Consider the following 27,305-nt stretch of genomic DNA (forward strand, 5'->3'; position numbering starts at 1 on the left):
TAGCCCTGGAGATAGAGGGAACAGAAATGCAGGAATCAGGCCCTTTGACTGTCCTGAAAGACATCCTTTCCAGATGTTAAGAAAATTAGCTGTCTTCCTCTGTTATTGGACTGAATTTATATCAATTTATGTATTTATACATATATATATTGCTGTGGTTAAGTGCAGTACACATTACACTGTCTGATGTGTCCACTGAAAAGTCAAGAAACAGTTTCTGTAAGAGCCACAAGGTATTTCCCTGTTGCACTGAGTGGGTGTATGAATATGATTTTATGTATCCTTTCACATACATATGTCTGCATAAATACAAAAATATAGCTCTGTATCTACCATTCCATGACTCTCATCTTTCATATCTCTATGGACTGTATGTATGATCTATCTATCTATCTATCTAAACAGTTTAACCCTATATTCATCTTGGAGATACCATAGCAAAGTGTTTGTGGTTTTTACAGAAATATTTCTTTTTGCTTTGACACAGACACATGAAGCAGCTTCCCAGGATGATGCTGTGAAGAGCTGGGAGGTGGCAGGTACAGGGGTGGCACACCTGAGCTGTTCCTGGCTGCTCTGGAACATCCCCCTGAAGCTGACATTTATGGTAAATACTTTGTGCTGGTGGCATTATTGCAGGAAATACTAAACGGATCTGATGCTGAATGCTTACAGTCTTACTTTTCCTGATAACTCCATGTTAATGTAACATTAATTATTCCTGACTTACAATGCTGTTGAATGTTGATAAAGGCTGAATTGCTACTTGAAATGCTGATCCTGACAGTCTTGTGGCAGGCAGTAAAATGTGATTTCCCAGTCTTAGGGGAAAAAAAAGGAATACATTACTACTCTGATTACAGCACTTCAGAGGAAATATATTCCAGTCACATCTCATGGAGCGCTCACCTGAATCCCTCTTGCCTTCAGTAGCTGGTGCCTTTGCACACGACATAAAAGGAATATACATTTCCCTTTTCTTTATTTAAAATTTTATGGCAATTGCTGATGTGGGTTTAGTTCAGTGTGTGTGAACAGATCCCCGCAAGAAGGATGCTGTGTGTCCATGGAGCAGTGGGCATTTCCTTCACCTGACAGCTGGCACGTGGGTGTAAAGCTCCTGGAGCAAACAGAGAGAGACCAATTCCCACTGGTATCACCTTCCCTGTGATTTTGAATCTGAGTTTTTTGCCTCCAAACGCTGTCATTGCCCATTTTGGTGCACCCACTGTTTATCTCTCATGTAACACTGCCATTTTCATGGTATAAAGAACATGGGAACTGTAGCAAAGTTGGGGACTGCCAGGACTGGGAAACCACAGGGATTAATTTCCCTTGAGCCATTCAGCTATGTTCAGCTGTTGTCCTCCAAAATCCTCTCCTCCTGAGTGCTGTAGAAGGAAACAACCTCCATCCCTCCCCAAAGTCCCCACCTGTGTGGCAGGGGAAGGGCTGAGGAAGGGAGGAGAAATGCTTATAAAGGTAGAATTTTGAGGGACCTTCTTCCACTGTCCTGTGCAAGCAACCACTTGTGGCCTTCACTGTAGGAAAAAATGTTCCATCTCTCAGAGGGTATTTGAGGTTTCTGTTTGTTTGTTTATTTAAAAAGAAAGCATCTGGCGTTTGTGTGCAAACATTAATGAGTCATTTAAAGTAGACTCAGCGCTGCACTTGTGAGGCTGGGATCTTCCAGCTAGAAGAGATGAGATGAGAGGAGATGAGAGGGAGCAGGCACACCCTGAAGGACTGCTTTCCAAGGATGAGGAGGGCAGCCAAATTTAATTTTTACCTCCCTCCTCTTCCCACCTCACCATGACTATCAAGAGCACTTCCAGCCTTCTAAAAACCCCTTGGTGAGCACTTTGAAATCAGAGCTAAAATGAGTATCTTTGAGGCTGCTGTGCCCTCTGTGGAGAGCCCAGCACTCGGCTGTGGGTCTCTCCAAGGAAAGCAGTTTATTTCTGGCACTGTGCAGGGCCACAAATAGACCTGCTGGTGGGGAGGGACAAGTGTGGGTTGGTCTGGCTCTGTCCTTTCCGCAGTGTCAGCTGGCAGCTGGAACCACTCGAGTCCATTAAGATTCAGAAATATATGAGAAGTGAGGCTCTAAGAAGACTCAGCCGTGTTCTCAGAGGTTTCTGAGCAGTACAGCAGGCCAGGAAGCCCTGGCTGGAGCAACATTTGATTCCAGCAACCTTCCAGCTGATGGGGATCCATTGCAATGCTGGGGCTATAGGAACTTCTGGAGTTTCTTTACAGGAGGGAATTGCCCAGTATAAATAAAACATTTAAATCTCTGGCAGTGTAACACTCAGAGAATTCCAGTTTTGGGAGCAAGAAACCTTCCTGCTTTAGATTTATCTCTGGGAAGGAGCTGTAAGTGAAATCTCCCAACAGGAAAAGGTACTCTTGTGTCAGGTTACACTTCCACCATCGGTGCTGTCACTGGCAGCACAATGATGGTGTGCTGGCTGTGCCAAGCATTTTCCTTCTCTAAAGCCTACACACTCCAAGATTATTAGAAGAAAGCTACTGCTTTTTCCAAGTACAAATTTCAAGTTTTTCAAGTACAATTTTCAAGTACAAATACTTGATTTTGTTTTCTGCTTGTTTTTGTCTATTTCTGCTTCTCAGGCCTTTACTATAGAGACAAAAACAAGAGCTGAAACAACTTCAGCACCTGGGATATATTTGAGAAATGGAGAAAGCACTGTGTGATCCAAACACCTGCTGAAACTTCCCCCATGCACCCAGAGAGATGCTCTCTTGTGTTCCTCCCCTCTGTCATAGTGAACTCATTCATCTTCCAAATAGTTTTTCTTAGATGGCTGCTGAATCATGCACAGAAACTCTCACAGAAGGGAGAGCAGAGCCTTCCTCAGGCAGTGCTCAGCAGTGAAGGGAGGTCGAATGGACTTTCCTGGCTGCTGCTGCAGAGAAGGCTCAGGACATGCAGGCCCAACACCCCTGTTCATGGAAGTAGTTTGCATTTGAGGAAAAGCTATAATTTTAAAAATTCATTTTATATAGCTTAATTTCTTTTGCCTTTGGAAGCAGCTGTGCCTCTCTGTGTGGAACAGCTTCACTGTGTCAAACTGTACCAGCTCCAGAGGCTCTTTGCACTGCACCAGCGTTCATAAACCCTTACAGCTTCCATGTGGAGACGAACCCTTGATGTCCCTCCATCTCCTGGGGGTGTCACTTCCTGTGGACAGCTGGGCCCAGGCTCCTGAGATGTAAAAGAGGGAGTGTACTTCAGTCTGTTGGGGCTCATTCGAAGAAGTGGTGCAGCTGGTTCGTCTGCTGAGGTGGAGCTTGGATGCCTCCCAGAGATTGCTTTGGTGTTTGGTCATCATCCCACAGGCTTTGCAAGGAGGGTCACTTAATTTTGAGCAGGATGTCTCATACTCCTGAATACTGCATGCTCTAGAGTGCTGTGTGGATGGAAGGTTAGAGGTGAACCATATAAAAGCAGATGTGAAGGAGAGAATAGGCACCTTCTCAGCACTGTTAAATGAATCGGGAACCAGGGTACCCAAACAGGAACAATGCTGCAGAAAAGGATTTTGGTGATCCTCTCTTCTAGTGCTGCTTGTGAAAAAGGACCCATGCTTGCACAAGAGAGAGCAGATATCCAGGGCTAGAAATACAAGTAGTGAGTGAAGGAGGGGAAGGACAGGTGAAGTGGTTCCTGAAGGGATCACAAAACACCGACGAGTGTCTGCAGAGGGGCTGAGCTTCTGTACCCAGGCTAGTGCAATGTGAATCCTTTGTGATCCTGACAGACGCCTGCAGAGAAGCAGAAACAAAAGATCGTGGTCTGACAGTGATTAATGCATCATTAGTTGTCAGATGAAGAATTTTGGAAGTGTGTAGATAAGCCCTAGGCCAGGTTGTTGATTGTGTTTGGGAAAACTGCAGAGGCTGACAGTGTGGGGGGAGCTGGGCTTCAGCAGTCACTTACCACAGGCGCTTACTGTGCTTTGTCTGAAACCAAGCTGTTAACAGGACAGGAGGAGAAATGGGTGTGCAATTTATCAAACAAAGCTCTGCCTCAAGCGTGGGTTATACTGAAAAAGCGACAAAAACCAGAGCCGACCCCAGCCTGCATTACCCTGGCATCTTTGCAGGGTAAGGAAGAGGCTGGGCAACTGCTGCAGTTGCTATCTTCCAGGATGCCGTGGCATCCCTGTGAAGGGGGGAAATGCAGCTCTTGCTGGCTGTGCTCACGGCTGGGAGGGTGGAAGGGCTGTTGGGGAGCTCCTGGTGCCCCACAGCGTGGGCAGCAGAGAGGATGGGAGCTGCATGGGGCAGCACGGGGGTGTTCCCAGGGAGAGCCCGACCTCCCGTGCTGCTACAGCAGAAGGCATTGCCTGGGGAGCTGTGGTGCTCATCTCCTGCAGGCTGTGCCCCAGTGTGCTCCCCCTGCAGCTCCTAGGCTGGTTCCTGCTGGGGATGGGGACACGGCAGCACTCACCTGAGAGCTGGAGGGGAGATGCTTGGATGGCAGCAGCTCTGAGCACACCTGGCAGCCGGTTCACAGCCGCTCAGGGAGGCTGTGAGTCAAACCAGGAGGCAGTGGGCAAGTTCAGGCACCTCCAGGGCTAGGCAGCAGCAGAATTGGGAATATGGAGCTCCCAGATGGTAGATTTCAACCAAGGTGCCCAAATGCTCCCAAAATCTTTCTTAAGGTGCCTGTGGTATTTGCAGGGCTTGGTTTTATTGTAACAGCAGCAGCCTTTAATATCCATGGCTCCTGTTCTCCTGGTGTAAGATGGGGTTACTTGTGCTGAGCCCTGTTTTGCAAAGAGTGCTGCTATCCCTGGGTGAATGTTCCTGAAGAAAATCACAGTATTTAACATACAACCTTGCTCTCTGGCTCTGCCTGATTCTCACACCGGTTTCCAAGCTTCTTAACGTGTAGATTTTTGTCAGGTTTTGGAAGAGGGATTTGCTGAGGAACAAATCTCCAGAAAGGGCTGGCGAAAGAGGATGGCTGTAAGCCCTGCTTAGCCTTGGTTAGTTTGGCGTGAACAGGGCAGGAGCTGAACACATCCCTTCATCTCGAGTGCCCAGCACTGCACAGGATCAGCACTGAAGTGTTAATTATAGTAACACACGGCCATCCTGTGTTTGCCCGTTTTCCTCTGGGTGTCTGAATGGAAGTGCTTTAACCCTTTCAGTTCTTGGTAGGAAAAGCTGTTGACACCCTGTGCCTGCCTGTCCCATGGGGGTGGTGAGTGTCACGGCCTGATCCTGCTGGACCCTGTGCATCAGGGGCTCTCTGGAGCCTGTTCCAGCTCTCTTCCAGCCCCAGCTCCCAGTTTCAGTCCTGAAGTGTTTTATTTTGTTTGCTGGATGTTTCCTCTTGTTTTCCCATTGTCATTCACTGTGACGAGAACTGCCTTATTTGTCCTCCAGGGTAACACAAAGCAAAAGAGCATTCCCACATCCTCCCAGGCCGGGCTCATTGTCTGCAGGGGCATCCAGCCTACAGCACCAAGGAGCTGCTCAAAACCTTCCAGAACTGAGCTTTCCCTGAAAATGTGGACCTGTATGCTTGGGCTGATGTAAACTGGTGTAGCTCCACTGATGTCGATCCAGCTTATAGAAGCCAAAAATATGGCTTAAAGAAAGTGAATCACTCTGCTGGAATGTAGCCAGCTCCGAAGCATACCTGTCCCGTGGGAATGCTGAGAAGTGAAAGTTACTTCCACCCTTTTTGACGGATAACCCACAGCAAGCCACAAATCTGCCATGGAAGAAAGGCTGCAGTGCCATGTGTGAGTCCCTCTACCCTCTGTAAAATATCATCAGTTCTGGAGAGGGGTAGAGATGGTCCCATTGTTTATACAGCTCCATAAATGAACTCACACATCCATCTTTTGTCTTTCTTTTTCCTCTTTTTTGAAATTTTCTGATTTCTCGGCGGGAGCCCAACTTGCTGGTGCCAAGAGCCTTCTTGCACTTAGGGGTAGGTCTGCAAGAGCATGGGCTCCAAACCCCACAACAAAAGGGATAAGGAGATGGAGCAAGACGGAGGCAGACTACCAGGCACTGCAAACCTGGGCTTTCCCTGGTGTTGCCCCTGTGTGAAATCATAGGATTTTTCCAAGGTAAAAGGCATCGGCAGCCGTGCTGGCCGATGGTGTGGGAGCAAGCACTGCCAGCCCTGCAAAGCTGCACCCTGGAAGAGCTGCTGTGATCGGAAAGTGGAGTATATTAACTCCAGATTTCTACAGCGAGGCTGGCATGCCAACAATAGGGTCCGAGGACAAAGGATCCCTTGCAGATATAAATCAGGGGAAGGCATCTCCAAAGGCTCCTGCCAGCCTGAGTCACACAGCCCCTGTGCCAAGTGCCAGCTGCTGAGTGGCAGCGAGCCCACAGCTGAGTCACAGGCTCCCAGCTCAGGGGGCGTTAGTGGTGTCCTGATTAGCAAACCCACTGAGAATGTGCTGTGCTGACTGCAGGGCACAGGTGTCCCAAACAGAGGGCTTATCCCTCACTGATGGACAAAGGGAGCTTGGGGCACAGCTGGTCAGTCTCTAGGGGAAAAGGAGGAGGTGAGTTATAGGTCCTGTTGTGGCTCAGTTGAGGAGAGGCTTTAGGGAATAGAGGCTTTGCCCCTGATGAAGGAAGTAGGGCAATGGCTATCACTGTCCCAGCCATCATAACCCTCTACCTGCTTGGAGATGTTTCGAAATATCTTTATTATGTCATTTTGTCTACAGGAACAGATGGAAAGGCTGGAAATTTTATCTCCTGCTGTGCTTGATACAGCTCCTCAGCTGGAAATAAGCATCGCTGGAGCTGAGCCAGTACAGAGAACATGTGTGTGCATCCTTTGTGTGTGCTGGCACAGCATCAGCCTTCCTGAGGGAAGGGTGAGATCCTGAGCCTTCCCTCGTGTGGCTGCAGTGAACTCACACCCTTCCAGCTGGCTAGCAGCTTAAAGCCCTCCTAGCCCTGCTGGGAAAAGGACCCCTCCCGTTGTACAAGGTGCTTAAGGAAGGTTTAATAGAGTGTTGGGTACATCAGGAGCAGCTGTCAGGATGGGGAAAACAGCAAACAACGCTCTTGTTGTGCTCCTCTTGTGCGTTGTAATGCCTCTCACCTTTTGGCTCCCCTTCAAATGCTGGTGGAGCTCCCTGACAAGTGAGAGGTTTCTAGTGGGTAAGTGAGTAATTGTCCCTTTTTTGTTGGGTTTGCTTGGGGTTGGTTGGTTGGTTTATTACAGGGGAAAGACCATATTTGGGGCCTGATGTTAGGTCAGAATTGGAACTGGAACTTTAAATACAAAGCCCTTTCCCCCCAAAAATGATCATGTACACTGGTCTCTCAGCCTTGTACTCAGGTCTAACTAAGACACCTGAGCACTGAACAATTTTCTTGCTGCTGCTGAAGACAGTAGGACACTGGGGAATGTGTTTTGCTGTTCAGATCTGTCCTGAACTTGCTACTTTTCATGTCCTTTAAAAAAACTGATCATCTTGAACCTTCCCATTTTTCTTGGAGTATAAACTCTTCATGGGGATGCTTTCCTGTTTGCACCTACCCTGCAGATCCTGATGTTAATCTTTGATTGGGACCTTGTTGGTATTTCTGCAGAGTAAATAGAGTTATCATATGTATCCAGAACTTAAAATTCAGGTGAGAGCAGCTTGTGTGGGTGCAAGGATGCGCATTGCAGAGACAGGCAGAATAAAGTTCAGCTATTTTTCTTTCCTTTTTGTGCCGCAGGGCAAACCTTCCTCAAAAATGGAGGCTTTGCCACATGTTTTCTATAACCAGCCAAATAAAATATTATGTTTGATAACATTCAGGGTCAGAGAAATAACTCAGGCTCTGGGCTTAGCATTTTTTCTTCCTCACAGTGGCTTCAGCTGAATGATAATCTTTAAAACTGTGCATGTAGGGGGCCAGATCCTGACCCCCATTGCCTCTGCTCTGCACTGCTGCAAAAACTGCCCAGCAGGAACAAAGTGAGCTGAGTTGGTTGCCACAAGCACTGGAAACTTTTTCTGCACTGAAACAAGGGAAAAATCAAGCTGGAGTGGGCTGGACTTGAGCTTGCTATGCTGAGTAACCCAGTAGTTTTCTTTAAAGACTCCGAGTAGCTTGGTTTACACAGCTTCTATTTTCACTGTTTAAAATTGATATTTTGTTTTAGCAATAATTCAGTCTTGGCCAGTTTATTTATAAAAAAACCTCAGTCTGCATTGAATTGATCCATAATTATTCACCTCTGGAATCTCAATTTTGTCTATTCTCCATTTTCTCACAACTTGAAGAAGAAAGCTTCTCACAAACTTTCCTCAGAGGGGTGGATCAATGGATCATGGAACAGAGAACAAAGAGGAAGTTTCAGTTTTCATTAGAATGTAATATTAAAAAGCATCAGGGTTTGGTGTTTGTTGTTGTTGGTTTTTCTTTTTGTTGCTTGGGATTTTGGTTTTGTTTTCCATTGAAACTTTTTGTTTGGGATTTTGGTTTTGTTTTCCATTGAAACTTTTTGTTTGCTTGTGTTTTCCTCTTTTTAAACCAGCAAGAGGATTTGAGATGCTTCATTTGCACATTTATCCTTAGGAATGGCAATGTTGGGGTCCTGTTGAATACTGCAGGACCGCTGCTCCAACCTGCACTGCATTTTCCCTGATCATTAGTCCCTCAACCTTTCCAAAGTCCTTCTCTTTCTACCCCTGTGTGCCAGGCGGCTGCAAACCACAGTGTGGGCACCAGGGATATCCCTGCTAGAGGAAAATCCCAGGGAAGGAGGGTAAAAGCACAGGCACTTTATAGCTGCACCTTTAGCCAGGACTTTGCTCTTTTGCCGCTAGTAAGGGAATTGCCTATTTTTTTTGATCTCTCTTTTCTCCCAGGTTTCTGGAAGGATGCATGCTGTTCCCCGGTGTTCTTATGTACCCCAAGCCCCACTGAAGAGGAGCTGTGCTTGTCTCCACCAGCACCCACTGAGCAGCCAGGCAGCTCACTGCTGGTGTAGGGAGACCTGGCTCCACCTCCCTTGCTCCTGAGCACTATCTGCTGCTGGCTTTACTTCTCTACCTGCTGTTTATAGCAAGCACCCGTCACAGATGTAAGCTCATTAATCACACCAAGCCATGCTTCCCTAATTCCATTTATAGCTCTATTCCCTCTCTATTCCTTTTCACAGCCTCCACCTTACTTGGTTCTTGGAATCTGGGCTTTGCTTTTATTTAAGCTTGGAATGGATAAAGCATGAAGAAACCAGGAAAATTTGGAAAGGCAGACTAATATCACAACAAGTGTATGTAGGATATATTTAATGCTAGACTAGTTGGCCTAAAGTGTATGGGCAGAAGACTGGCAGCAAAGCTACTGCATTAAGTGAAATAGAGACCATTTACCCTCAGAAGTTAATAGGCACAGGACAGACAAACAGGAGCCCTGTCATCCTCTTGGGATTTCTTGTGCCCTGCCAGCAGCCAAGATTGCTCTACTGCCCTTAGCACTGGTCAGTCCAGTGCTGACCTTGGCCACCAGCCTGGCTGGGAGTCCCATGGGCAGCTCATAGGAGGAGGGGAAGGGCCATGAAATGTAAAATTCTCTGCAGAGGCATTTAGGTGCCCAAACATGCAGAGAGGCACTTCCTGGCCTTTAAAAAGTGTGGTGGTTTGAACACCTCCTCCCCTCCTTCTCCACTGACCTTGGTGTCTGCAGAGCTGTTCTTCTCACATATTCTCCCTCCTCTCTTCTCTGGCTGCAATGATGTCTGCTCAATGACCTTTCTTCTTTCCTTCTCAAATGTGTTGTCACAGAGGCATTACTATCATTCCTGATTGTCCCAGCTTTGACCAGCAGCAGGCCTGTCTTGGAGCTGCCTGGCATTGGCCCTGTCAGAGGTGGGGGAAGCTTCCAGCAGCTTCCTACGGAAGCCACCCCTGCAGCCCCCCATCCTATCAGCACCTTGCCATGCAAACCAAATACGTTAAGTTCTTTGGGAGATTGGAGGGAGAGAGGAGGAAAATTCCCATTTCAGGGATTGAGTCTGAAGAGTTTGACCCACTTGGAGGCCTTGGGAAACCTCACTGGGCACCTCTCTTTGTGTCTATGCTCCTAAATACCTTGGTAAATCTGCTTCAAAGTAGTTCTTCCTTCTGTTGAGCAGTTTCTGCCTGCCCAAGGCTGGGAATAGAGTCCCCCTGGCTGTGTGAAACTGCTGCCCTGACACTGGAGTGTGAGGGTTGTACGGATCCCAGGGATGGCAAGTGACTCCAACAGTAGCATGTTCCTAGCTGACATGGATAGCTCCTAGCAGACCTTGCAATAGGTCTGTCAACAGCAGCTGCAGAGAGCTCTGGTTCTGGAAAACAATGTGTCAGCTGCCTGGGTTGGGTTGAAGCCTTCAATGCTTTGTCTGAACTTAATGTGTTGCAGTATTGCTTAGGATGAGCTGTGCTGCCGCCCCTGCTGCAGTCCTGCTGGTGTGGAGCATGGGATCTGCCTGTCCTGTCCCAGGATGGGCTGGCAAGATCGACTGGCTTGCAGTACTGCTTGAAAGCTGCACAGACCTGCAAGTCTCTTGTATTTATATAATTTTGTCCATCTCTTTCTGCATCTGAATTTTAAACGTCCATTATAAGGCAATGCTGCTTTAGTGGTAAGCCAGGTTTTTCTTCCAGAACACATGGTCCCTAAAGCCTTCGTCCTTTATTTCCTTTGTTCTGATTTATTGCCCTTGCCTTGCCACATGTGCAAAGCACAGCAGAGGAACAGCTACCAAACCCAAAAAACCAGTCCTTTCTTCCCTCTTCCCAGCCCACATGCATCAGGATTAACACCCTGAATAATTTATGCCAAGTGATTCAACAGTGAACTAATTTATCTCTAATTTCTTACCTGCCTCCAAGTAAATATGCTGATGAAGAGCGAGCATATGTTGATAATGTGAGGATTATGGCTAACCCAGCAAAAGCTACTGTGAAGAACTGAAAAAATGGGGTAGACACTAAATCTAGAGAATGGTAATGAGATTTAAAAAATAAAAATTGTTGACTGCCTTTTCTAAATAGGCATTTTATGGATATAAATTTTTATGTGCCTTTTATTGATACCTAAAATGGCCTAATTTGTCAAAAACACTCTCCCACAAAATAAAGGCCACTTTTTGGTATCCCAGGGTAAGCATCAAGAACCCAAGGCATACAATGGCTAGTAAAAAAAAAAAAAAAGAATTGTGGAAAAATAAAATTTAAAAATTGTGGGGCTTGTAGGGCTCCATGAGATAGTAAAGTTCTGCTGAAGTTTTTGTTTGGGATGCTCTTGACAAGAAGCTTTTTGTCATATTCAGGCTTGTTAACTGCATTGGTTAACAAAGGAGAGCATTCAAAGGCCTGCTCAGAGGCATATTTGTCTTTTTTTTTTCTTTCTTATTTTTCTTTTCAATCTTTTTTTCTCCTTTCTAAATGGGAACCAACTTTCCTAGCAGAATGTTTTACGGAATCTGCTTTGCTTGAATCAAAATGAGGCAACAGCTGTGCTTGCAGCAAGTTGCAACCTCTCTGTGCTGGATGGAGGCACATCTTGTCACAAGTGGTGCTGGTAGCAAAACCTTGGTGAAAAAACCTGCCTGGCTGGGGGCTGTCCACCCCTCTGAGGTGAGCTGGAGACACAATTTCACTTGGTTTCTTTGAAGAAAGAGCTGTACTCCAGCCAAGTTCAATGAACTGAAGCTTTATGAAACCTGGACCTGAATTTGAGAGAATTTGGGCTGATAGGTGGGTTCTAGTGAAAACTAAGTCAGACTTTGACCCCAAGCCAGCAAAACTTTCTGATTTTAACACCTTTTGAGGATTCAGTGAAGCCAGGAAGTCAGGGATGGTGAGGACACAGAAACTGAGTGCTGGTGCATAAGTCTCATCTAAATCCTAAAGTCCAGATCAAATCCTGATATGAAATGATCAAACTGCTGCTTTGATGAAACTCAGAACGCAAGTGCTGTAAAATATGCATCACTGAGCATCTATAAAATCATAATAATGCAATGACTTTAGACTGCTTTCAGGTCCAACCGAGCAGTGCTTGAAGTAGTGTACTTGGTCCCAAAGTCCAGTAAATTATTTGTATTCATATGACTCTTGTGGTTCTTGGAAGCTTTCTGAATGTGCAAACTCTGTTTTGTTTGGGGGAAAAAAGGCAGACCACGCTTGCCTCGTTGAAAACTGCCTGCGAGAAGGTCTTTGTCAGAAAGACTTAAGAGCCTTGGGCCCTTTTTTGTTGTCTTAGAAAACAGGAAATGAATTTTAGTTCTGCAGTTGATTTCTTAAGTGACTTGCTTTCTATGATCACGTCGGGGTTCTAGAGTGCTGCAGAAATGATCTGAGGGCATTTTCAACACTTCAAAATTAAAATCAAATTGCTTGACACTGTGCCAGCATTTTAATGAAAATTATTTTCTTTAAACAAACACTTGAGGACTTTCAATATTTTTTTTAATCACAAGAGTATTCTTAACCCAAACACCTTTTCTTTGTGGTTTTTCAAGGACCTAGTCTGCAGTGCTACAACCAGATGTGTCTTAGGATGTAATCAAATCCAAGATCTTTTCAGCTGAAAACTAGACGAGTGAGGAGCACTCATTTTCATGCAGCACGAAGTCGTAAATAGGTGTGACTGCAAACACCATCTCTGCCTGTGGGCCCATCTCTGCCTCGATGCCCACAGAAATGCCTGGGCAGAAATACCAGCAGAGGCTTCTGCTCCCTGGGGAAGGTCAGGCACAGAGTGAGCACTGGGGCCTGTGCAGCTCCCAGGTTGCCCTCAGTCCATCAACAAATGATTTTAACAAGAGCTGTCATTGCTTTGCTGAGAAAAACAGGTGTAAGCGAAAGTGACCGTGCAGCACATGGGATCACAAGGCTTCCATGTGTTTCTCCAACATCTCGTATTTTCTGATATTCACTGGGAGATTAACCACAGCAGAGCAGGCTGCCTACAAGGTAAATTCCCAATTAAAAATGTTGCAATATGCCCAACTTTCCTGGCCTTTTCCTGCAGCAGTAAGAGAACTCTTTAAAGAGCTGGTAGCAAGGGGAGCAGTCTAAATCTTAAGAAACATCTCCCTACATGTAACCATTAAAGTTACAACACTGCGACCTGGAGATGCTACAAACAAAAACCAGCTACATAAAACCCTTTCAACCCTATGGACATGGCAGCCCTTCAGACCATGGCTCCAGGATACTCTTCTTTGACACATATTGCCACATATTGTGAAGATAAATGCTGTTACCCTCAGCCTGCTTCTGCTTCACTACCTGGGCCTGGCTGGGACTGGAACTGCAGAGATGTGAGTGCAGGTAGGACCTCCCAGAGCTTATGCTGGCCAGGAAAATGCTGGCTGGGAAAATGTGGAGCGTGTCCAAATAAGAAGAGTCTGGAAGGAGTTTGTGATGGTCTGTTTTTTCTCTATTAGCTAGGAGATGTGAAATTTCCTTTTCCGGATGAGCACATTTCATGTTTTGCATAAGAAAGCAATTGCTTCTTGTAAGACTTAGCATTTCTGCTAATTTAATGAGCTGTCCATACAAATGGACTGCATTAGTCATTGGAAAGACCTTTTACAAGTTCCACAAACATGTTTTAGACCTCTCCATACAGCCAGTAGCATGCTGGACTTTCACAAGCAGAAAGACCTCCCAAAGTATGCAAGTTATTCCTGGCATGTTGTATTCTCAACATGTCAAGGAAACATGGATTATTTTTACACAAACAGGCAAATCAAAATGGTTCCTTAGCAAGCTCTCATGAACATTCTTGGGCCCTGAGAAGGAAGAGAAAAAAGAAAAGTAAGAAAAATCATTGCTTCTGAATTAGGTTTCTCAGATGGATCGTGTTGTCACACATTCAGAAGTTCATTTGCACCACTTTGGCCCTCTGATGAATGATGGAGGGAGTGAAGGATAAAACAGAAAGAACAAACAAGGACCATGAATTAATCTGGGTGTTTTATACTTGGGTGGATTTTTTTTCCATACTGTGAATTTATCTTCAAATGCAGGCTGTGAAGAACTGCAAACACTTTTAGAAGTTCTTTTTAATAGCCACTGATTGTGATGTGAAGGTGTTGAGAGGGAAAGGATCTCTGGAGCTGAGCAGGCCGGTGTGGAAAGGACATGCCAACATCTTGCTGGGAGCCACAAAGCAGCAGAGCAGCAAAAACCATGGAGTGTCCTCAGCTCCCCTGACACTGCAGCACACAGATTCAGCTGTAGGTTTCACAAACATTGTGAAACATTGCTGTTTTGAAACTCCCTGTTGCGGACTACAAATGCTGACTGCGGTTTCTAGGCAAAGGCAATTAGATATCACAGCTCTGGCCTCAGCTCGGTGTTTTATGTCTGAGCTCGTGTTACTGTGTAGGGTCCCCATGCGTTGGATTGCCTCAGCCAAACCCAGTCCTGATACCCACCCAAATAATCTTCTGATTTACCATAATCCTGTGATTATGGTGAAACAATAGAAAGTACTGCCTGGCCTCAGCATTTTTTCCATTTCAATGCAGAGAAGTATTTTTCCACATGGTGAAGGGATTTTTAGCAGAAAAGAGGTGTAAAGCACGCATAAATAGTGACACTTAATGTGCATCCTCAGCCATAGTTGCTCCTGTGGGTAGTCTGTTTATTGGTTCCATGCTCGTGTTCAAATTCAGGAACAGCTCTTGCTGCTTGGGCTTGGTGGAGACTCAGCCAGCTGCCTTAAGCTTCATCTTGGCCCAACTACTGTCATTAGTTACATAGATCAGCATCAGTAACTATCCATAATTATACCTTTACTCAGTGGGAGGGTGGTTTTATTGCAAATACCTTATCCCAGGAAAAACAAAAAAGGGGAAGAGGGAACTTTAGTGAAGCCAAAACCTGCAGCAACTGCGTACTCTTGGATTTGGTGCTGTGCAGGGCTGGGAGTTGGACTCGATGATCCCTGTGGGTCCCTTCCAACTCAGCTCCTTCTGTGACCTGTCAGTGTCTCCTGCACCACAGGGACTGTGCTGCTGTGGGAGATGCATTGCATCTGCATGAAATCAAATTTCACACTGCCTTCTCTATTTCCCTTTCCTTTTTCTAACCTTGCACCTAAAATTTGCCCTCTCACCTGGCAGGCCTCAAGAAGAAGCTTTGGATGTGGTGCCAGCACAACAGCAGTGAGAGAAAGCAAGACAAGTACCTCCAAGATGTAATAAATAGTACTGTTATTTCCTACTGTTCATCTGAATCTCCACTCCTGAGAACATGAGTTAAATCCTAAATTTTCCTTTTATTTTTAGGCAGAACAACCAGCAAGTTAAAAAACAGCATCACAATGAGGTCCTAAGATGGGGCTTGCTCCAGTTTTCCTGCTGAGCATGTGTTTAGGAATTGCTGCTAAAAAAAAGTCAGAGAGGATGGTAGTTGCTGTGCTGTCACATGGCCTGATAGAATGCAGAATCTGCTTAGCATTCTTGAAGGGAAATTATCCAGTGCTGCAACTCACAATTTATAATTGGGTTGCGTATTAATATCTAAAAAAGGCAATAAAATCCACTGTGTGTTTAAAAAAAAAATAGTAAGTAGGAGTATTACAAGCTGAGCAGTGAAAATCTGGAAGACTTCTTGGCTAGAGCAAGGCTGTGTGCAGTGTTGTTTCTCCTGTATTAATTACAAGCAATTTTAAATCATCTCCTTCCTTCAAGGAAGGATTTTGTTCAGCATTTGTGTTAATTTTAATCTTGCTAATGTGATACTCTCTTGGAACCTCTCCCTTGTGTCATAACAGTGAGACATGCTGCCTCTTTTTCCCTGCCCTTTGGGAAACACAGTTACTGCTGCTCATTGCCTCAACCCTGCTGTCGTGACTATCAGTACCCCTCCCTTGAAAGGAAAAGAAACCAAAACCCCACAGCAGCATTGTTCTTCTCCCCGCCAGAGTTCACTTTTATTTGTAGTATTTAAGCTAGACTGTGCAAGTGCCTCATGAAAATCGGGGGTTTAAAATGTATGGTGCTGTATTAGAGTGGAAAGCTTGTTATTCAGCACACTAATTATTTCTGAGTCACTGTATTTATGAAATGTCATGTAATAACTACTTCACCACCACGCAAAATAAATAGTGCAAAAGCAGGCACTTTATGATTTTGACATTTTAGTGTATTAACATATTCCCGAGTCTCTCTGGGGGCTACTGGGAATCAGATAATGTTTTTATGACTTCTAAAAAAATGACATTGAATTTCATAATCTGTAACACTCCATATATATCATTAATGTTGTGCATTTTATTACAGCCTCAGTGGCTTATACTGCAAGTGTCAGCTGCAAAGAGAAAACCTACAAAGGTGGGGTTGTGGAACTGGGGGGAAACAAGAGGGTAAAGCCTTGCGGTGCACACCTCAAAGCCCTTGGACCGGCTGTAATGGCAGATCCCAGGCTATGCTGGGACACCAGAATTCCCCCTCAGCTTTTTTCATTTCAGGATGGATTATGAAGCCCTTGCTGAAGGAGGCTTTCTGCTCACACTTGTCACTAGAGGATAAGTAAGTCTGGGGTTTTGTCAAGCCCTGTGTGAATGACCTGTTAACTCCAGAGTAATGGGACACCTTGAGTGACACTCTGGGAGTGAGTGCAGAGGGAAGAAGGATGAGTTGCTGCTCCAAGTGGGCTTCCGAGTAGTCCCGCATGGTCCCTGAGAACAATGGGTGGACGGTCACCAGAATATGTGACTTCAGAAAATGCTGTGCCTAAACCCAGGCCTTTTGTGCTCCTCTGCAAAGCTTGCTTGGTGTTTCTAAAGTTGTGGGTCATTTACTTGAATGCTGGGAGAAGTGCCTTTTGACATATTTATCCAGAAGCTTTTGGGAAAGGGGCAAGAGATGAGAAAGCAGTCACAGCTTCAGAAAAACTCAAATTGTCACTGAAAATGAGAGGAAGCCATGGCCACTGGTGGACGATGGGGTCAGTCCTTCCCTTTCTGACATGGGGCAGGACAGCAGTGTCTTGTCAGAGCTGCCAAACTGCTCCACATGGGTACAGAATGGGGCCCTGAAACTGTGGGGGATCTGGCTGGGTCCTGCTTCATCTGAATTTACAGCAGTTGGCAGATGGATGTGACACATCCTCTCCTCAGTGCTTTCTTTACCTGTTGGCATTAAAAAAATCACAAGGAGTGTGGAGTGTGATCTACCATGCATTTTGCTGGAAGTGGTGAAATGATTTACCCTTTCCACATTAGGATAGACTGGTTATCCTTAGAACAATCAGCCCCCTGAGCTGGTAGACAGGGACAGGGAGCAGAAAAGACCCCCTGTAACGTAGGAGAAGGTAGGCAGTGACCTGCTGTGCCACTTAGATGCTCACAAGTCTATTGGGCAGAATGGGATTCACCTGAGGGCACTGAGGGAGCTGGTGGAAGGGCTCACCAAGCAACTTTCCATCATTTACCATCAGTCCTGGCTGACCACGGAGATCCCAGATGCTGGAGGTTGGACATGCATCCACAAGAAGGGCTGGAAGGAGAATCTGAGGAACTCCAGGCCTGTCAGCCTGACCTCAGTGCCCAGGAAGGTCATGGAGTGCGATCACGCAGCATGTACAGGACAACCAGGGGATCAGGGACAGCCAGGGTGGTTTTAGGAAAGGCAGCTTCTGCCTGACCAACCTGATCTCCTTTTACGGCCAGGCGATAAGTGCCTTATTGAACACAGTAACCAATGAGTGGACGTGGCACTCAGTGCTATGGTTTAGTAGATGAAGTGGTGATTGGTCCAAGGTTGAACTCAATGATCTTGGAGGTCTTTTCCACTCTGAATGATTCTATGATTCTATGGTGTATTTCTTTTCTGACTTTGCTATAAATACAAGCAGCTATTAAGACTGACTATTATATCCAAGGGTAAGTGTTTGAGATACATGAGAGATACCCGGGGAATTGGTAGGTCTTCAGTAGAAAAAAATGTCCTGAGATCAATTTCCTGATTCAGTAGTGAAGTCCTCATATCATATAAAATGTAATGTGATTGTCCATGGCCCTAATAAAATCTTGACTTTTCCACCAAGCTTTCATCTATAAAAATCAAATTTATCTGGCATTCGTCTGCATTTTGAAAGGGATGGGGAATTTTTGAAATAGATATGATAGTAGTCCTTTATGGTACATTAATATAGGAGAACAATAATTTGTTGCATTTTCTTCACACAGAAACAATCAGCTAGGAAATGTGCATAATAATTGTCTTTGTCCTTCATTGTCACAGGCCATTAGCTAATGAATTTAAGCTGTACTTGGCTCTTGCTACAATAAGAAAACTACATTAGAGATCTTGTAGCCTTGGTATTACATAAAACCTTTCAGTGGGTTTTATTTTAGTCTCACTGAGGTGATGCTGCCATGGGCTGAGGAATGCATCTCAATTTTGTGGTGAGCAGTGAGGTCAGCATGCACTGATGTAGTGGGTCAAACAAGCTGAAGGGCATCTACAGTTATTGAAGCTGCCAGGTGCCAGACCCTCTTTCTTTGGTTTCTTATACTTTAGCCAAACTTTTCATTGCTGCTCTTGTGACAGTTTCAGGTTCATCCTTTGGGTGGGAAGATTTGCTCAACTCATTCCAGCGGTACCAAGATTTATGCAAGGGAAAATCAGTAATTGGGCAATGCTTTAAATAAATGACAGGCTCACATTAAGTTGTTCAGCTTTACTGCCTATGCAGTTTGCCCTCTCAACAGAGAGGCTGGCAAAAGAAAACCCTGTGATGGAAGAAATGATCTTCACTGGCCTGAGCAAATAGGAGCTGTTGCTGGTGCATCGAACACCAGGATCTGCAGGCCAGCAGAGGGGTACAGTGGGATTGTTCTTCGGGATGCCAGCTGCTGCAGCCTCCCAAGAGGCACTCCTGCTGTCCAGCCGTACTGGGACACACCAGTGCCTCAGCTACTCTGTCCTTGTCCCCAGCTTTGACACAGCTGGGAAGTGACACACCATTCCTGCTGCTTCATGTGTCACCGCCTGCTCCCAGGAAAGGAACAACCCATGAGCTCAGTCGGGTTGCTGCCACCTTTGGGCTACCGTAACGGTGTGCAGAACAGCCGGAGCATGAGACAAAATCCATACCACTGTCATTTGTGTTTGGCATCTTACAAGTACCAGCAAAAGGACCTGAAACTTCTGGGCATTACTTTGTATCCAAGCCCAGGGATGTCTTAGACTTGGGAGGAGAATGGATGGTGAGTGTGTGATACATATCTGCTGCAGACATTCTTAGTAGAACATTGTGACATCATTCTGCATCTGTTCAGGGATTATTGCTTCTGCACAACCTGCAACACCACAGCAGTAAGGGATGGCTGTGGCAAAACATGGTCAAGTTTTGTTGTGTCCTGCAGAGAGAGATGGCCCCAGGCAGCCAGCAGTGCAGGGTAGTTCACCTGCAAAGTCATGTGAGAAATGGGTTGGGACCACCACTCCTGTTAACAGGCACCATTTTCTCCCTTATCTCTTTTCATCTCCAAAATCAGACTCTGGGCTTTCCATGGCCTGCAGACCCCATTTGGCTGTCCCATCTGCCTCCTTGGGCAAATGTTTTAATGGATAGTGCAAGAGATGTTCTGAATGCCATACCCCAAACCATGGTGTAAAACGAGCATTGCTGGCAGCAGAACCAGTGGCTGGAAAGCTTTGGTGTTTCGAGGTGTGCAGGGGGCAGGTGCCAGCAGCAGCGATCACCCATTTTTCTAAACCGGCAACACTTACAGCCCTACTGACAGAGGTTGACTCACACCAGGAGTAAATTCAATATGCATGAAAGGACTCTTGTTCTTCCTCAGCGGAGAGCATAAAGACATACTGTCAGACAAACTAATCTCTCTCTGATAATTTTCTTTTCAACATCATTGAACTGTCATTTCTCCTGGGCTTTGCCAGAATATTTGACATATCCGTTGCTTCCCCAAACAGACAGATTCTGCTAGCTTGGCTGATACAGGAATTTCTGCCAGGAAGAGAGATGCTGAGATGCCTCTACCAGCCTTGTGCTGTTGTTGTGCAGGTCCTTTGCTGAGCTCTGGAGCACTGGTTAAGGATGAAAGGAAAGTACCTTGGTGATTGATTAGGTTGCATCTCTTAGTGCAGCAATGGAATCGTTCCCAGCACTTGACCTGGGCTGGGAGCACATTTGCTGGGGTTTTGGGATTCTACTTTTTTTTTACTGGAGAGAAACCCATCTACACCTCCACATCTTTAATTTCAAAACCAGTGATTCAAGGTGGCCCCAGGCATTAGTGTGTCACCTAGCTCCACTTAGGAAGTAGCCCCAAATAGAGATTTCCCTTTTTTTTCAATTATCCCTCTACATGGCTGACAAAGCAGTCACTCCTTCTAGGCATGTGTGAAGAGTCAGTAAGATTCCTAAAGCTAGTCAGAGAAAAAAAAATTGAATTTCCCATCCCAAGACTGTGGATGAAAGACATCTACACTGACCAACCTCCTCCTTCAGCCAGGGACTCACTGAGGACTCTGCTGTAGGGATACATGGTCCTAAAGGCTGCATATTCTCCATAGCTCTTGCAGAGGAATTTAACAGAAATAACAGAAATAAAATTGTGAAGTGGGGGAAACAGGAGGAACCCAAACATGACCATGATCTGGCAAAATAAGTCCTACATACCATTTGCCAGCCCTTTTATTTTTTGGAAGATAACTGTCCCCATGCTTTCTGACAGTGCAACTTTATACAGCCTAAAAAGTATAGAGGGAGATTAGTGATAACTCAGTTAAAAATAACTTGCAACACCATTTAAACCCCTGTGGGTTAATCTGGGCATAATGAAGAACAGTTTCTGAGTCTGGAATTATCTAACTTGGCTGTGATTATCTAGTTTATTTTCCAGATTAACTAGAGATATTTATCTAAACTGGGTGTCTGCCGAGGTATTAAAAATAGGCGAAAGAAACCTTGCAGTCATTTTTACAACACAGTTAATTGCTTGTCCTCTCAAAGCTGAGTCTCTCCACACCATTTCATGCCTGCCCAACACCATTACTGCAAACTCTTGTCCACTTGAATGTCTTGCATACTTGAGCAGGTCCTTGGGGCTCATTTTCATGAGCTGTAACTGTGATAATTGTACCTCTTCTCCAGGATGAAGGCCACACCACACATACATATTTCCGCTCTGTGCTTTAAGATACTTTCCCTCAAGCACCAATGTCCTATTGTGTGATGTTTGAGATTCTGGTTGTACAAGCAGTTAGCTACAAATTTCCCCCTAGTCTGCTAGGAGCACCTTTTTGTGTAATGGATTGTCTTATCACATCTGTAAGGTAATTGCTTCTCCACTGGCTTCCAAGAAAGCCTCAGATTTGATCTATGATGGCCTGTGCATTCCTAATGCCTGTGCTCCAAGGAAATGTACCCCTGATACTGATGAACTGCCTGGATGACTGATGGTGTAGATCCAAAGTTAACTAGGCATTTTCTTGAAAGATGACATATATTATATTTGGGCAAAGAGGAGTTTCCTGCATAATCTTTAAAGACAGCTGTGTTACATTTTATGATTTCTCTGGTAGTTACAGAAATGCAGATAAAAGACTTTACATTTTTCCAGCTTATTATTCTGATTGCATGTCCAGCTACTGATTCTCTGATAAACAGGCTCACAGTGGAAAAAATTGCATGGGGCTGTACAGCCTTCACTCCTTGACCTTCCCACCACTGAATCTGCAGTTTCCTTAGATGCCACCATGAAGCATTTACAGCAGATTAATCAGAGATTCGTCATAGCCAGGATCACGTAAAATGGGTATGGGAGCCAGGAAACAAGTCTGCCTCTGAACTTGATCCATCTCTTATTTTCTTCCATAGCTCTTAGAAAGATCTCCACCTGGCTTCACCCTCCTGTCACGGAGCTGTAGAGGATAAGGTCCCTCCTGAGCCTCCTTTTCTCCAGGCTGAGCACCCCCAGTTCCCTCAGCTGCTCCCCATCAGAACTGTGCTCCAGACTCTTCCCCTGCCCTTCTCTGGACATGCTCCAGCACTTCAATGCCTTTTTTGTCCTGGGGGGCTCGAATTGAACACAGGACTCAAGGTGTGGCCTCACCAGTGCCCAATACAGGGGGTGATCACTGCCCTGGTCCTGCTGGCCACATTATGAGCTGTTTATTCTAAAAAGAGAGGGAGGAAGGCATTCTTTGCCTCATTAGTACTGCAGGATATCGTATACAAGCATAATTATACTCTGAAAAAAGGCTAGGGAGACCACACAGGAAGGGTATTGAAGAATTGGAAAGGGTACAGGATACACCAAGCATGATAAAAAATTGGAAGTTGTTATTTATGGACAAAGTACAGGCTGCCTTTTTTTTTTTTCCTTTCTTTTTTTTCCCTTTTTTTTTTTTTTTTTTTGAGAAGAGAGAAGCAAGATATCAAAAGGCAATGACAAAACTCATTCAGACCATTCCAAACTGACTGAAAAGCAAGTTGATAATAAACTTGGAGAAACCAACACTAATCCAGGGTGTTCTGATCCAGAGCAGGGAAATGCTGTCTGCAGCATGGGGTCTCCACCGTCAGTGCCCCATCTTTGCCCTTGCCTGCACAGACTGAACTGCATTGCAACTTCTGCATTTCAGGAATGTGACTCCTGTCCTTGACCTCCTCTGCAGATAAATACAACTTGCCCCTTACTGCTGAGTGGTTTGGGGAGAATGTCAGCCAGACAAGAGAGGGGAGATAAAGGCAAGATGGCAAGGATGTTTTTCATCTGCTCTGGTTTGAACTCTCCTGCTTGACTTTGCCTACAAGACTTTGGGCAGTGGGATTTAGAGGGGCAGGCCAGGGGGTAGCTGGTGCCTCTGGGGTGGCATAATGAAGCTGGTCACAGTGGAGCAAAGGGGCTGTGACATGAGGCTGCCACTTAGGGAACTGGCATTTTGGGTACCCCTTGTGGCACAGAGCCTGGAGGGGAGGCATGACAGGGTCTCACCACATACGAGTGCAGGCTCCAGCCACAGAAAAGGAGTGGGAGAACAAACAATCCATGAGAAAGAGGTGCTGGTGTGTTATCCCAGCTGCTGTCTCCGCAGATTCCTTTTGGCAGCAGGGCTCTCCAGGGGGCAGACTCTGGATTAGGAGGTTTCAGAGGGTGGGTGCCTGTACACAGCTCTGCTGGGACCTGGCCTGGGCTGGGAATGCTGCACAGGTAAACTGGTCCACAGGCAAGAGCCAAGCTGGGCTGCCTGCCTTGGCCTGGGCCAGAGCAGTAACAAAACACAAGCCCACCAGAGTGCATCCCAAAGTCTACTTCTTTTGCTAGCAAGGCAAGAACAAATGGTGATGTTTCTATGCCTTGTGCCTTAAGCACAGCTGGGAGTATTGCTGAAATGATCTGCTTTTGTTCCAGGCTGTGATAGGAGCTGGGCTGTCTGATTCTGCAACGTGGGAATCATCTACCCCGGCCACCAAAGTCAAGCTTTCAGAGCACAAATAAAAAGGGATATTCCAGACACACATACCCACACACCCTTTCAACTGTCACTGATATTAACCAGAGGGAATATTGAAAACATTATTCCCTCCAATACAGAATGGCTGTCGGCTGTTACCAGGTCATGTGGAAAGACATCTGAGTGGAATTTCATCAGCAACAAGCAAGAAACCAATGAAGAAGGGAGGATTAAAGAATTTTTTTTTTTTTGCTATCTATATTATGATTAGTTATATGTGTATACGTATATATATGTATTTTTTTAATTACTGTTGGGATGTGAGGAAACAAAAAGAGCAGACAACGTAGCATTACTTGTTACAGAACAGAATGTTATGGTGTCAAGCACCAGTTAGGGACATGTTGGGGAGCAGGAGGATGGTACTTTACAAATATTACTGAGGTCAGAGCAAATTCTCCACGACTTTCATTAACAGGGGATCAAAGGTTTGATGGGATTTAGAAATACAAGGAGGTTAAAACGTGGCAGGTGTAGGTAACCTCATCTACACAGCCCTTTGCCTCAGAACGCGGAATGTACTTGCAAATTTGACATAATCCAATTCCTTGATTTCCTCAGTGACATTTCTGCAGGCTCATGTACAGAAGACGGGGAAATGGAGATTTATGACAGCTATTCCTAGCAAAGGTCATTTCTTTATTGGAGAACAACCTGTCCTTAGTCATGCTGATGACGAGGCGTTGAAGGGAGAGGCTGGAGAGCTTTAAAACTTGACAGAGAGTAACAGAAGTAGAGCATAGATCATGTCTCTGCTTGGAACAGGAAGCTTGAAATCTCCCACCATCAGTCAAAGCCAGGGAGCAGGAGGCAAAATCCAGAAAAAAAAATACTCAGGGATTTCTGTGGAGATTGTGAGGGAGTCTGAGTGTCAAGATAGCAAGTGGAAAAGAGGAGCCACAGAGTATGGGTTTTTGGATACTAAGGGTGTCCTCAGTGGAACCAGCTGCTTATAAGGAAGAGGGTCAGGTTGTTCTGGGACCTCCCTGGTCAGCCCCACCAACTTCTCAGCTCGAGCAGCTTTCAGCATCCTGTCCCATGCCACTTCCAGAACACCACAGACGAGAGCGAGCTCAAATATACATGAATACATTTCCTCCTTCCACAGGCAAGGAAGGCAGCAGGAAGGCAGCAGATTTGACATGAATATGGTTTAAATAGGTTCTGTCACCCACATTATATGTCTTTAAACAATAAAAGGGTATTTACCTATTCATCACATGACTATTTTTCCTGTTGCAGAAGAGATTTGACACTGTACATAAAATGACGCATCATTTTTTTCATGATCAGAAGGACCCTTCTGTGAGTCACACGAGAGTTGTTCACTCAGCTACTGACCTTAAAAGAGAGCACTGGACACCTTGGTGTAACCAACTTTGCTTATTTTCACCATCAAGCTCACAATACTGGATTAAGTAAAAATGTGACCATTTCCCCAAAGCCCGGCTCAGATCCTGAGCTGAACTGTGGTTTGAGCTGGGTCATTGTCTCAAACCAGGCTTGTGGCCAGCAGGACCAGTCAAGAGATGTTTGCAATATGGAAATGAAGTCAACACGGGGGTTCCTTGCTGACCCATCTGAGTGCCTGACCCAAGGAGGATGTAGGGGCTCTTCATTCATGCCCTTGCTAATCCCTTTTTGCCATTTATTGGTTCCTCTGGGCTGTGAGATGCCAACAGAAGTCACAAGAGCTTTTGAGTTGGTGTGGTGTAAGACTCAGTCCAGTAACCTGAGAACACTGTGGTGGCCTCTAGCTTCCAATCTACAACTGAAGATCTCGCCCTTCCTCCCACAGTAATTCCTCAAAGCCTTTGAATCTCCTAAGGCCTTCCCCAAAATTGCAAGAACTGAGGATGGCTGCTCTTAAAAACTGTAAAACAGATAATTTGTAGGATAATTGCCAGTGTTGTATTTCTCCCCATACGAGGGCAAAAGCAGCCTTATGCCATGTACCTCCCAGGCCCGGTGTAACTTGAATCCAAAAGCTATGAAGGAAATGGAAAATGTTAATAAATAATGATGTTTGAAACACAAGTCACTGAACAAACCACCAGACCTTCTGTGTTTATTCCACTGGACAGAAAATGGCTATCTCAGTTTGAGGAACGTAAGACCTTGGTCATAGATATGTCATAGGAATTAGCCTGGGTGCTGCAGGTTATTCAGGAGATAAATCAGAGAAGTTCATGGATTAACTTTTGGTTATATACTCAGAATAAAGGTAACTTTTGAAATAAAATCAGCACAACTGATTACTTGGTATTTCTCTGGTATGAAGAGCCAAGCATCTCCTCAGGGCCACTGGAATTTTAAATTGCCTTGTTTGATGCACTTTACAGCTGCCAGTTTTCCATCTGGTATTTTCCAAGTCAAAACCAAGCATTTATGTGCTCCATACAGCATGCTCTCCATCTGATGTGCTCTGGAAATCCTGGCCTCATTTCCCAAATCCTAAGCAGGTGATCTGCACTTAAAAAGCCCAGTGATGTCTCCCTCAAGCGTGTTGGAATTACTCTGTGTGTATAAACCAGCTGCAAAACTGGTACAGATCTGTTGAGGGAAATGTGCAAAATCTTCAAATTTTAACTTCAAAAATATTCAGGGGAAAAAAGCCCCCGGATTTTCCAAGAAAATTTGTATGAGTAGTACAACTGTCTGCAACATTTCAGTGTAACACTTCAAACAAAGGACAATCACTGCCTCATCCAGGACAGCTCCAAGTACACACCCTCTGGCCGCTGGGCTAAGGGCTGAAGAGTAACACGTTATAAGCAAAGGGCTGACCTTCTCAATAGCCCAAATATTCAACCTCTCCAATGTAACTTAGCTCAGCTTAGGCCTGTGGCCATCCACACAGTCATTCTTTCTCTCCTTTCACTCCAGCCACTGAATGCTGGCAGCCTCTGCGATATGCCAGCACAGTGAGAGGCAGCTTAGGGGAAAGAAGGAAAACACTGGGATAAGGAGCTTCCCAGACTGCGGATCAGGCTTGCACTCCATTTGTTTTGTCATGGGAAAGAACACAGAGGACTGCAAAGCCCTGAGGCTTCAATTTTACAGCTGCCCTCAAAGCTCCACTGCATTATCTTCCTTATTTCTCTGTGCTTCCACTTGATAGCTGGCTTAGTTTCTGACTCGGCTGGCTCAAAGGTTTAGGATTAGCTCCCAGAGATCACGCAACCACGTTACCCTGACTCTGGAATTCACCTACTGCAAATGGCGCTTTGGGATCCCAAACTTAAAGACATCTGTGCGGCTGTCCAGAGGGAACATGGGCAACAAGCAGCGCGAAACAGAGTAGCCACAGGTTAATTTTACATTTATGCTGGAACCCAGCACCGAGGGTTTACAGCTGGGTCCCGACATATCCCTCATAGCACGGCAGTGTAGGAGAAGCTTTTAGCCAGCGTGACTACGGGGAATTCACAGCCACATCCCACATCACCCCCTACTGCTCCGTTCTCCCTTGCAGATACTTTAACATCAAACTGCGCACAACATCCAGCCTCCGCCGCCTGGGTGCCTGAGCACGCAGGTTAAACCAGCAAAGAAACGTCGTCCTGCCTGCGGTATTAATTTCCATCCATTTCCCACCCGCACCCGGACTCCAGAGCCCCTAAAGGACCGGGGCCTGTGCTGCAGGACTTGGGTCAGGCCCGGCGTTTGACTGACCCCTCCTCAAGGCGGGCCCAGCGCGGAGACTGTCCCTCGCCGCGGTTCCTCCGCCCCTCCCGCCGCCTAGATCCAGAGCCGCTCGCCCCTTCAGCCGCCCCGTGCCCACCTCACG

At 45.7% G+C, this 27,305-nt stretch overlaps 1 long non-coding RNA gene across 1 annotated transcript; it reads left to right on the plus strand.

The window, feature by feature from the left end:
* Nucleotides 1–434: 434 nt before the first annotated feature.
* LOC121668728 lies at nucleotides 435–19,478 on the plus strand. Its single transcript, XR_006017542.1, has 3 exons — nucleotides 435–607; nucleotides 15,143–15,216; nucleotides 15,308–19,478. It is a non-coding gene; the product is annotated as an uncharacterized LOC121668728 (long non-coding RNA).
* The last annotated feature ends 7,827 nt before the right edge of the window (nucleotides 19,479–27,305 follow it).

This window comes from Corvus kubaryi, unplaced genomic scaffold, assembly GCF_017639235.1.
Source record: "Corvus kubaryi isolate FWS band 111438036 unplaced genomic scaffold, C.kubaryi_AGA036_p1.0 37386, whole genome shotgun sequence".
NCBI lineage: Eukaryota > Metazoa > Chordata > Aves > Passeriformes > Corvidae > Corvus > Corvus kubaryi.